The sequence below is a fragment of the Podarcis bocagei genome, assembly GCF_964188305.1.
Source record: "Podarcis bocagei genome assembly, chromosome: 4".
Lineage (NCBI taxonomy): Eukaryota > Metazoa > Chordata > Lepidosauria > Squamata > Lacertidae > Podarcis > Podarcis bocagei.
This window is the reverse complement of record NC_138128.1, coordinates 75,717,334-75,730,393: the sequence shown is the minus strand read 5'-3', so window position 1 is coordinate 75,730,393 and position 13,060 is coordinate 75,717,334. Positions and strand designations below refer to the sequence as shown.

At 40.0% G+C, this 13,060-nt stretch overlaps 1 protein-coding gene and 1 long non-coding RNA gene across 6 annotated transcripts in view; one reads left to right on the top strand and one right to left on the bottom strand.

The window, feature by feature from the left end:
* LOC308585315 (uncharacterized protein) overlaps positions 1-13,060 on the top strand; it is a 472,994-nt gene that overhangs the window by 206,662 nt on the left and 253,272 nt on the right. For 4 of the 5 annotated variants that reach the window (XR_014007225.1, XR_014007226.1, XR_014007227.1 and 1 more), the window contains one exon: positions 4,152-4,316. The gene's annotated coding sequence lies outside the window, so the exon portion shown is untranslated. Of the gene's footprint in view, positions 1-4,151; positions 4,317-12,254; positions 12,433-13,060 lie in introns of those variants that run through there. The other variant, XR_014007229.1, reaches the window with a different exon arrangement.
* On the bottom strand, positions 6,025-12,135 carry LOC308585429. The gene is made up of 2 exons (XR_014007391.1): positions 12,045-12,135; positions 6,025-6,230 (listed from the first exon to the last, which is right to left on the bottom strand). It is a non-coding gene; the product is annotated as an uncharacterized lncRNA (long non-coding RNA).

Genomic DNA, 13,060 nt, shown 5'->3' with positions numbered 1-13,060 from the left:
AGGGTGCCTTGATTTACATTATTCAGTGGGGGGGAACCTCCATGATCTTCACTCACATACCTGCTTGGAAAAGTTGAATGCTGAAGTTCATAATTGCACAGCTTATCTATTGGCAGATGTGAAATATGATAGGCAACTGAGTGGGGTGTCTTGATAATACCACTCTGTTAACAAGAAGTGTTTCTATACCCTTTTACTTCCATTTTCTCTTCTGTAATAAATCCTACACTTACATTCTCTTTCAAAAATTGCCTCAAAAGATGAGTTAGGCTGTTGATGATGTTTCCTTTCTTTCATTTTCTGGCAATGAAGTGGAAAAGAACCCACACCTGCTTGCATACATACTCTGGGGAAATGTGCGCCTTACCAGCACTGGCAGCAGTGCTTTTTGGGGTGACTGCAAATACCACACACCCCCAGGCAGAAGTCCTCTTGCAGATATGCCATGTGATTACATACCATCATTGTGGATTCTGGCAGCTACCAGCATTAGCAGCTGGCAGAGCACGGCAGGGTGGGATGGCAATGCTCACCTAGCTTCCCAATGTGGAAGACACTGCGAGAAGCCAAGAGAGTGGGGAGATGCGGCAGGGAGGGCTTTGTGGTGCAGCGGCAGAACAGTCCACTGCGCCCGCTGAGGCAGCTGCACTTTGCTGACATGTCCACCACCTCACCCCTGTTCCTCTCCCTCTCTTTTACTGGCAGTGACCTCTGCATTAAGAAGCCAGGTGAGCAATGATGCCCCATCCAAACAACTGCTACTGGTCACCAGTCCCTTTGAGAAGTGCCACTTCTGCCACAAAATTGGCAGCTGCTGCTTCAAAGAAGAAGAAGAAGAAGATAACCTTGGGTGTTGGCTTTGGGATATTTGCCCCCCAAATTTCAACCATTCTCACCAGATAACTTTGATTCAGCTTTAAAATAAACAGGTGCTACATTTATGTCCCCAGTAATTCCTATCTAAAGGAAAACTGATCTGGTAAAGCTAGCTGAGTAACTTCCAAGGCTGTAAACAGTGGGAGTAAAGGGATAACAGAAATGAATCATAGAATCATAGAATCATAGAATCATAGAATCATAGAATCATAGAGTTGGAAGAGACCACAAGGGCCATCGAGTCCAACCCCCTGCCAAGCAGGAAACTACTACTACTACTGTCTGCATTGTGGGAGGGAACAAGGGATGTGTGTGAATAGTTGATACTATGTTACGGTAAAAATATGAAAACTAATATGCTATCTATTTAAAAAACCTAGCCCTGCTCAGAGACATAGAAAGTGTTAAGTATTATTATTTATCTCATAGTTATATTCATGTTTTGATAGATTCAGTGACTCTGAATTCTCATTTCTTTCTTCCCATTATTTCTTTGCAATGCAAGCTTTTGTTTTGTTTTTAAAACCACTAGGGCTCCAAACTTTAACTGACTTCATTAGTACCTAACTCACTTGATGAATTTATGGGGATCAATTTTTAATCAGTGAGGGAAATTCTAATAGGTAGGGTTGTGAGCTAAGGGCACACTTGCTTGCATTTTTTAAAAGGCAATTTTAGTTTTGGTGTGTTACTGTGATGCAGGAGGACAAAAGATATTAGCATGTTAATGTTTTAGAATACAGTGGTTGATAACATTTGTTAAGAATTGTGAGGTTTTTTTAAAAAAACGCTGTGCCACAGTTTTGATGATTAGGCATATGTAACTTTAATCAGCTAGTTAATAGGTAGATGGCTAATGATTCTTACATTAACTAATGATGCTTTCCAACTGTGAAACAAACAGATGAAGGGGCATGTGGCAGGGGGAAATACTCCAGCAAAACATAGCTATAACTCTATCGCAATTCAAAGCAAAGGGAGAGTGCTTTCAGACTCATGTCCTGCTTGTGGGCTTCCCATTGGGGCATCTGGTTGGCTGCTGTGAGAACAGGATGCTGCTCAGTCAGTAAAGCATAAGGCTCTTAATATCAGGGTTGTAGGTTCGAGCCCCATACTGGGCAAAGGTTTCCTGCATTGCAGGGGGTTGGACTAGATGACCCTGGTGGCCCCTTCCAACTCTACAGTTCTATGATTCTACGACTGGATGAGCCACTGGCCTGATCCAAAGGGCTATTCTTATGTACTTACATTGGAATAGACTTCCTTAAAGGCCTGGTGCCAAGTCCCACAGATTTCAAGAGGGTTTTTGTCACAAGTAGCTTTTGTTGGATTTGTGCCAGAGTAGCATTTGAATTCCTACTTTCAAAGTAAAATGAACCAGCAGCAGGAGAGCATTAGGTTAATGACATGGGTCTGCTTTTTCGCTCCTCTTGGGATGCAGAAAAGAACAGCCATATTTCTGAAGAAAGGAGAACGAAATCCAAAGGTTCTTGCCCTGGTAAGATGAATGCATTTCCTGATCTAATTAGAAAACTTCAGTACTTCGAAAGTCCCATTTTATGAAGGAATTAGTCCCCATGCCACCAGCAAAAGGAACTAGTGCCATTCCTCATTGACACAGTTCCTCCACGTGGTCCTTTTACAAGCTGCTCTGATAAGGTGCAAAACATATTTAAGAGTAATCAAATCATAGACTTGTTGAGTTGGAAGGGACCACAAGGGTCATCTAGTCCAATGCCCTGCAATGCAGGAATCACACCTAAAGAATCCCTGACAGATGGCCATTCAACCTCTAATGGAGAACACATGACAAGCATGCTTCATTTTTCAATAATAAGTTTGTTGATCTGCCTGCTCTCTCTAGCCCTTGCCACACCATTCAATTTCATCATATAAACTGTGTCCCAGTTTATTCAGTTTATATATTTTCAGTTTAATCACACCTGCTGGTGCAGCAAAGTAATTGGAAATGCTGGTATGGCCATGATCAAGCAAATAATATAAAAACCACGGTAGCAAAGCTTGTATTATATTGAAAACTTTCAAGTAATAAAATATTTTGCATAGCACCACTTGCCAAGCTATGTCAGTACAAGATAATGGTTTGGGCAAATTGTGTGAGTAAGAAATTAGGAGCCTAACTAGAAAAAGGAAGCATAATATTGAATTTGCGTAGCAGGGATTCAGTGAATACAGTATAATTAATTTGAAACTTGATCCTTAAGACTCAGTTGCAGGGGGAAATCCTGAAGTGCTTGAAATGCAACACTTTAAAGAGGCAAACACAAAGCCTGACAATGGTGGGGGGGGGGAATTAATTCCTCATTATTTTGAATTTGTTTTGACGTATCAAGGAAGAGAATTAGGGTATCTACAAAAGATGCTAATGCTCAGTAAAGTTCTTGTAAAAGACATCAGAGTTCCATAGGTATTCCAATGCTCCTGATGAGCTATTAAGTATTCAAAAGCTTCTGTATTAGCTGCAACATCAGAGGCAATTTTTGCATTCAGTGTGAAGACACAGGCACTGCTGTCCTTGTCATTGCAGTGAATCATAAAGGCCCCTGAGCACTGACAGTTCCTTCTAGAGACCACGCTTGGTTGTGTGGGTTTCTCAGCTAATGGCCTACTTGGCGGGGGTGATGATACTATTTAATTATATCTATATATGAGCATCGAGGCTTCTGGCTGACATGGCTATTCTGTGTTTAGGTTGGAGCAAAAAGAATAAGGGACCCTGAATCTAAAGCAGGATTTTTTATTTTATTTACTTGATTTTCTTTTAATTAAAAAAAATGTCAACCTTCCCCTTCAAACAAGTTTGCAGGATGACTTGCCAATACACATTTATGTATACTGCTTGCCAAATGCATAAAATGCCTTTCTGTAAGACACTGAAAAATGTTGTCGTTCTGTTGCCAATGTTTATATAAATTTGGCATAATATCTTTAAAATAATCCCAGCTGTCCTGTATAGTTCAAAAGGGTGCACATGTCTGCAAATTCATTAGCGGGTGATTAAAATGCAGAGGTTTACTTGACTCCAATGAAAGATGGTTTCAAACGATGACTAAAATAGATCATGCGTTATTAGGCTACTCACTAATCTACTGGGGTCCCTCATTAGCATGCTTGAATGATAAAAGGCCTAAGAAAAGTTTCCACCAAATGAGGCTTTAAGTGGTACATATCATGCCTGAGAAACATTATAAGTCATGTTTATGATTCGCAAAACCTTTTAACAGCACCTGACTCACTGCATATTTTTTTCCCAGGAAATGAAGAATGCACACATTTGGTTCTCGTAGATTTCCTAAATGTTGTATATCAAAGACTTGCTCTGAGCTAGATGTTGGAGGAATCCATTGAAAATGAACTATGAAGCAGATTTCCTTCCATCTACATCTTTGACCGGCAAAGTGAGCTTTGGGATACTTACAGTAAGTTCAAGTTTGCTACTAGGTTGAGTTCAAGGTGCTACAATTGGCACATAAAGGTCTCAACAGCTTGGGACCAGTTTAGTTAAGAGATTGCCTTACTCCGTACATGCCAACTCAATCACTTCTATCTGCAGAACTTGCACTTTTACAAGTGCCACACAATATTTGTTCTGTATTTGCAAGGACTGATTCCTTAGTGTGGCAGCACCTCTGCTCTGAAACCCTGCCTTACTGGCATGAGACAGGTGCATTCATTACACTTTTTAGATGCTTTTTAGAAACTTTAATGTTTCAGTAGGCCTATCCAGATGCATGATTTTGTTACATCTGTTTTAAAATTTATTTAATATCCTACTGTGTTTATTGTTTTTGGATACCTTTGATTGATTTTAAATGCTTTAAATATTGCATTGCATCACACACACACACACACACACACACACACACACACACACACACTGTCATGGGTTCCTTTAAGATGGTCAGGAGAAAAAAAACAACATAGATGCATACAGTAAGTTTATTTAAAGTTAATGCCATTGTTCTAGAAAAAGAGGTGCCAGAACTCACCATGAACACCTCCCTTGTTCTCTTACAACGACAGTGGTGCCACCTGAGGGGTGCTGGAACTGAGGTCCAGCAAGTTCCAGCTGAAAAAAGCCCTGCTTAAAGTGAAATTGTGCTGTTAATGAATCTGTTAACAAAAATTCCACTGGAAAAGCTTAGGCCCTCTGGCACACTGAAAGTGAGTTTCGGGGGGGGGATCCTGACAGTGGTGCATTCTGGTTGGGGAGTCCAGAATTGTGGCCACATCAAGTCACTTGTAATTGCCATTATTTGAATAGTACCAAAAAGAAACAAGAACTTCAAAAGAGAATTATTTAACATGTCAAGTAGAACTCATTACGATTATTATGGAAATTTGGTGTTAATGATATCCTCCTTTTAACAATTGCAGTTTAAGACATGACCCTCACCTGTGTTTTTTTCCTTAATGGCATTGCGTGTAATTTTATGACATCTGACCATGACCTTGTGACAGTATCTTCATTTTCTACCCATCACTCCTTCCCAGATTATTTTTAATGTGTAGTGTCAGTGATTAAAGGAACTCCTGGTCACTAATAATAAATCTTGAGCAAGCAGTTGTCTCTGACAACTTAAGTACATTCTTGCAGTAAGCACTTGAAACAGATGCTTCTGGCTTTTCCTTCATAAGGCTACAAGGTCAACTGGAAGCCCTTCAAGTGAGAAATTAGTGTGTGCACTCATGAACATTGATGATCTCAGCAGCAACTGAAGTATTTCACTTTGTACTTTTGTGTTGTAGCTTTCAAGGCATGATTCAATAATAAACATGGCTGCATTGTCCACAAAGCAAAAGCATGATTTCTCATTAGGCAAACAAGCTGCAATGAGCTTCTGTCACATGCACTACCCTCTTCACCAACTTGTCATGAGGAGGTCAGAAGCTTCCACTCCCATTTTAGATCAACTACAGTTTAGTATGTCATATGAATCCTAAACTGTGGTTAATCTTAACTGTGACTAGTCACCCACTCACCACTGGCATGATGCCCCAGGTGATTAGCCACATGCCAGAATTCAGCCCTTGGGATGAAAAAACGTTCCCCATTCCCTGGATACTTCTTGATGGATGCTATAGAGAAATGTAGAAGTGTATAGGCCTAAGGAAAGACTCCCAAAAGATTTTCCAAAACAGCTTTTAAAGATGATGGAGAAGGAAATTTCTGGTTCATTTTGGAGCCATTTCTAGATCTTCATTGGTGTATCATTCCAGATTTTCTCTAGATTCACATAATGGAGAAGAATTGCTTGGTTCACTCAAAAACAACATCCTGGTTCATTTTGAAGCTCTATGTTCTTCTTCCCTGGTAGAGAAATGATTGCTGCCTAGAAAAAATAATTGAGAAGTCCAGGATTTTAGTGTAGCTAAGACGGGGCAGTAGTGTATATACTTGGCGTATCAAAATATTATTTTCTCCCTGCCAGGCTTTGGCAGAGTAGCAGCAGCAGTGGGTTTTGAATTGGTGAAACTTAATTCACACAGGATTGCTTTATGCCAGCTTCTTATGTGCAAGAATGCTCCCTTAGTGTGTTGGGTTTTTTAAAAAAAGGGCAGAAACAGTTTTTTTTTAAAAAAAATAATATTTATTACTTTTAAACCTTACAAAAAGGAGAAAAGAAAAGAAAAAAGAAAAAAGAAGAAAAAGAAAAAGAAAAAACAATACAGTACAATATATAACCAATACACAACACAACGTCAACACATTAAACAAAACGAAAGCAAAAACAATTCAAAAAACACATCATACCATCTCAATATCCTCTCTTTCATTCCCTTGTTTCATCGACCTCCTCTCACCTCCCTTTTTGTATTCCATTTCTATTAATTATTTCAGCAAATCCTTTCCATCTTTCTCTATTTTCTGTCATATGATTATCTTAACATATTTTAACCTTATTTTCCATTAATACTATAATACTTATTTATGCTTAATTCCTTAAAACATTTCTACTAAAGCGGTATAATTCCCTTCCAACATTTTTCTAACACTCATTAATTTTACATTATTTCCATATATAGATTTTAAACTTTTTCCAATATTCTTCCACCGTCTCTTCTCCCTGGTCTTGGATTCTGCCAGTCATTTCCGTCAATTCCATATAGTCCACCAACCTGGTGATCTTCTGTCCGAGGCTCTTAACTCTTTTCCAAGTCCCTTCTGCAGGTCTTCTTCATATTTATACATGCACTTTACTTTGTCTTCTCCTGATCTTGTTCTTATTTTCCTTCCTTTGATGCTGAAAAGTAGATCTCGGGGAAATTCCCACATAGCAATGTTTTCCTTCTCGACAAGTCAGCCAAATCTCCATAGTTAAAACTAAAATTCAAAAGATATTTCCAGTCGTATTTCAAAGTTCCTCCAAGTCTGGCGTTCCCCACAACTCCAGTCTCCTCCTGACCCAAGTCCAGGTCCCAAAGGTCAATAAATCCCTGCGTGAAGGGATCTATCCAACTTTCCTTCTCCAGTCCAAGCGGGGCTCCAATCCTCAAAGTCTGACTTTCTCTAAATTCAGTCATAAAAGGCATCAACTTATAGTCATCAAATTGCATCTGTGAGGCTGGGGCTCTCTCCCTCTCCACTTGTGCTACTTTAGGTTCCACAATAACAACTTTCTCCCCCGCCTTCTCCTCAATTTGCCGTGTCAAAGTAGATCCCTATATCGATTCCTGAATAGTTTCTGTATTAATATTCACTTTTTGTCCCAAATTAGTCACTTTTTGTTCCAAGTTATCAATTTTTATAATCATCACATCCGTCTTCTTATGGAGCTGTTCCAGTGAGTCATTAATCTTACATAATGCAACCACTAAGGCTTCTTCTGTCAACATTCTTAACGGTCCAAGGTCAAACCCAGATTCTCACAGTCTTATCTTGCAGCTGGAAATTCCCCCAGCTCAGCTCATGTAACAATTTCAAAGGCTTCCTCTAGGGGGAAACAATTTCTATTTGTATCAATCCTTTTAAGCACAGTTCAAGCAATAAAGTTAATTTCAATTTTCAATTACTTTTACTCCTTTTTAAACGCAGAAGGAGACAATGGAAACAATGTATTTCTCTTCTTTAACTTACTGTCAACAAACGATCTATTCACAGTCAATGAGCATATCCAAAACTTCGGTCTTACTAGCAGCCCGTTTCCAGGTTAAGAGTGGTGGTAATTTGACTTTCTTCACTCTCTCCTGCAGGCTTACGTGGTCTAAAATTTCCCCCCTCTTCTCCTGCTTCCAAGGGGGGTTTGATGATTTTAGCCGATGGAAGTTTAATCCTTTATGAAAAGCTTCCCAAGACTTTAGCTTGCAGCCTCTTTGCTTCAGTCTATTTACAAAAGGGGAAGGCGGACTTCCTGTTTGAAACCTCCCCCATTTCGGTGCCAAATTAAGACGTTTAAAAATCCAATTTTCCGTTCTACTCACGGGTAGTTGTTTTAAGATCAAATTGTCCACAGGAAAAAGTCAGCGCTCTCCGGCAACAGCAATGCGGCTTCACTCCGTGAAAGAAGCAGTCAATTCGAAGCACCGCGCCACTCACCCCACGTCGCTCCGGATCCCCAAAATCGGGTTTCCCCGTGAGTAGGGGAGGCGCAAAAGGTGCCAGCCGAATCCCACGTTCACAGGCTTCTCCCGCCTGTGATTTTTTGTGGGTCCCCGCCTTCGCCGTGGCGGCCAGACCCTAATTTCCACGAAGCAAATTCCTCCCAATCAGAGGAATTCAGCCATTACCGGAGGCGCTAACCCAGAAGTCCCAGAAACAGTTTTAAGGTAGCATGACCAGTGTAGCCACACTGGGTACTGGCCAACACTGGCCACACAAAAATGCTGTAGAATGGAACATGGGGTACCAATTTTTTGCATTGCAAAGGGTGCCACTGAATTTTGAGAACCCAAAGTTTGCCACTGTTTAAGGGGAATGCATTGGACAGGTTAAATTGATAGTAGCAGCAACATGGAGGGAGGGGTTATTATGCTTGTAGGAGGATTCTTGAGAGTGAATTATTGCCTCTTAAATGAGGAAGCTGATATTTGTATGAAAAGATCAAATCCATTTTGCTCAAAAGAAAAGAAAAGGTTGTCTGTTTGACCCGTGCTGATAACCCTACTGTAGTTATTATGAGGTATGAATGAATAACTACAACACATGCTCTTAGAATGCATTGCTGTCTTTTTAACAGTTTGATCTTGTATTGGCACCTGAACCTTGGTTGCTGTAAATCTTTTTTTAAAAAAATTGACATCAAGCCACTGCCTCCACCATCTAATATACTATGCTTGGTCTTGCATAGATGAACATAATGTCAACCTAAGATAAATTGCTAAAAGAGCTGCACTAACAGAACTGGTTTATAATTCATGAAACCTGAGCTCTTTTTACACCTTGGGGTTGGCATTGGGTGACAGCAGAACTTCTGTGCCTCTGATAGGTGTGTGCCAGGAAGAAATTCAGCGGAGCAGATCTTCTTACTTAAAAGCAGTCCGGGGATAGCACTGCCTATCAGCTTCCTCCTTCTTAGTCTTAGTGTTGCCCTTGCAGAACTTTGTGGGGAAGACGATGTGGTCAAAGCTGGAGGTCAGGGTGCAGAGAGGAGTAAGAGCTCTCTTAAGGATCCCTAGGTATGTCATAGTTGAGAAGCAGTGGGCAAGGAGAGGAGACGTGGGATGCAGCCATCCTCAACTACTAAAGGGGAAAATATTCCCAAAACATCATCTGCTCCTGGGAATGAATGGAATACAGATACCAAAACATCAAAAGGAGTAGGGTTATGATTTGGGAAGCAAATGCTGGAATGTGCCAGGCCCTCTGGTCTTAGGAGCAAGCAGGAGCTGAGAGCATCTGTTCCCTTTAGGGATAGCTTTCATAATGTCCTCCCTCAAGTTGAACAAAGCTCTTTTGTGTGTCACTACCTGATCCCTAGGGACGCAGGTGGCACTGTGAGATAAACCACTGAGCTGATCAGAAGGTTGGTGGTTTGAATCCCTGCAACGGGGTGAGCTCCCATTGCTCTGTCCCAGTTCCTGCCAACCTAGCAGTTCGAAAGCATGTCAAAGTGCAAGTAGATAAATAAGTACCGCTCTGGTGGGAAGGTAAACGGCGTTTCCGTGCACTGCTCTGGTTCGCCAGAAGCGGCTTAGTCATGCTGGCCACATGACCCGGAAGCTGTACGCCGGCTCCCTCGGCCAATAAAGCGAGATGAGTGCCACAACCCCAGAATTGTCTGTGACTGGACCTAACGGTCAGGGGTCCCTTTACCTTTTACCTGATCCCGAGTGTATTTGCAATGCCAGTCACTGTGATTCTTGGTCTCACCAATCCCCTCTTTCTCTGGCCCCCTCTTACATTGTTGCATAACTTTGCATCCCTGCCTCATGTTAGGCAGCTAGGAAACCATAATGAAATCCAACAAAATTTTGTTTGCTTTCTATTTTATTTTAGCATTAATTAAATTGAAAGTGACTAATTTAGTTTTTGTTATTGTATTAACTAAAACTGAATGCACATTCCTGTTGCTCTCTAGTTGCCTAAGGGAATGTATTCCTAGCCTCCTTTATATATTACGGAGAGTTTAGCAATTGTAGTAAAGAGATTAAACTTCATTCTTAATCTAGAGCTAGGTTTTTTCCACATTTCCCTAAAGTGTTATAGAAAATAAATGCTGCCTCTCCTTAGACAATTGTTTCATTAGCTGGCAACGAACTTCACAAGCTTTCTGAATATAGAGTAATTTAATGACATAAAGTCTTAACATTTTTCATTAAACTATAAATAAATAAGTAAATGCAATGCGTATTCTATTTTTCCACAGTGGAAGGTTTTGTAACAAATTACAATATTGTACCAAGACTCCAGTGAACAACCTAGTTTCAGGAAATGAATTTAATATCCCATAGCATAATACTAAACATGTCTACTCAGAAATGAATCCTAATGGATTGGGGGTCGGATTGCAGCTTTTGGTTTCATTGATTTCCTGCCCCCCTCCATTCATTCTAGCCAGTGAAAGTGGTGGGGTTGAGGATATGGCACTGAAAGCCAAGGGGTGAGGACTGCAGCTTTAGCCCTCACAACAGCCCTCCATAAAGCATTGAATAAAATTGGTCCACACAGATGGAAAAGGGTGAGCGGGGTTCATTTTATGAGGATATTTTCTAAAAGTGTCATTGTTTGGAAACAGAACAGTGGCAAATTACATATCTATATAACACATTTATAATATAACATAGATAAAGTATACCACCCTTTATCCATAGGTCTCATGGCAGTACACAACATAAAATTACTATATAAAATCCACAAAATACATAATAAAATTAAGAACAACAAGCCAATAATCCCCCACAACATATTTAAAAGGGCATTGGGATGTCAATCAGCCAAGGGTCTGGTTTTCACCTGGACATATGTTTTCACCTGGTGCCTAAAGGTGTATAATGAAGACGCCAGCCAAACCTCCCTGGGGAAAGCATTCCACAAATTTGACACATTTTGTCAAATATGTCAGAACCTTCAAATGGAGAAGGAAGGAACCTATGGAATTTAACATTTACCCTCCCTTCCAAACTACCTCCTATCTGTTTGATATTTGTTTCTCCTCTTTTGTCCTTCTAGACTATTTGAAGGAGAAGCAACTGGTCCAAATTACTGTTCTCGCCAATATAAATCACGCTAATTGTTTCTGTTCCATTCTGTGCATAGTATTTTTATTGTCCATGACTGAGCCTTTCCAAATGTGTGTTGTTTGTGATTCGAATGATGAGATTTCAAAAGACAATTACAATTTTAGCAATAATTTTTCATTCCCTTTTGGAATATCCCCTGATATAATTCTGTGTCAATGAACATGGTTGCCACTCTTTTTTACTGCATTATACACTACAATAATCCATCTAGGCAGCTGCTTATTTCCCCGATATCCTTTAGGGGGATATTGGGTACACATTTGATTTATGCATGTTGATAAATTGCAAGGCTACATTTATCTTGCTAAATTTGTTGGCCTGGCATATAATGTGGTTACAGACACTCATCTGTGGTGCACACAACTGTTGGCGTATGTCTAATACAAATATGTGGTAGAGTTGCACTGAAAATTCTCTAATATTGCTCTGAAATTTGCATATTCAGTACAGCCAAACTAATTACCCACAACTACTCATTTCATCAATTGCTTTGATGCTGTTCAGTTCTTCTTTAATGCTGATGCTTTTGGGCACCATTCTTCCTCATCTTTGCCCACACTGCCTTCACTCTGACTTTATGATCATCCATGATGACACCATCATGGCAAGCAGAGCATTATGACATCATTATAACCATGGAGGTTACTGCAGCTGATCAGATTAAACATAAGTGAGAACAAATCAGGCCATGGCCAGCAAGGGCACAGAAGTGAAAATGGTACAAAGAATAACAGCCACTGAGGAAACACAGATAATGAATGGAAAAACATTGGTATGACACAAATATGATCACAATGGATGTAAGCAGATTATCAAGAACAGGTGATGCTTTTTGACAACAAAAAGGACATGAAAGTAAGTATGTTGTTTAAACTCAGTCATAATCTGTGGTTTGGAGACCTGACCACTTATTTCTCTAATCTCCAGTATTATCTGAGCATTCAATATATCATATTTGTTTTATCCATATGCTGTCAGAAAACACCAGCCAAAAACCTATGGGGGTGCTTTCATTTATTGACTATGGTACCATAACAATAGAGCACTCACTAGTGAACGTGAAAAATATATATTACAATGACTGCCTATGTTGTAGAAGGAACATATTTCATTGAATATACAGTCATCACTGTGAATACTCTCTTATCTATAAGTCCTTGCTAAACAATTATGGATAGTCCAGCAAGATTTGAATGGTTGATAGGGAAGTACTTTATTTCCAGCAGAGGTTATCTTGCATCATAACCTTTCAGTTGCATTTCCCCAGGGACTGTGTTCTTATTGTTGTCAATTAACTGTTTCACCTTCAGTTGCTAGAAAGCCTTCTCTAAAGGCTGTTCACTGAACGTTCACAGTAACAAATGGCACAAGCAGATGTGCAAGTCTGTGAAGAAGTTGGGTAATAACTTAGAAAGGGGAATAACTCGCTGTTTGGTTGTAGGCCAATAAGCGTTGGTGGAGTCAAGGATGGAACCATTCCACT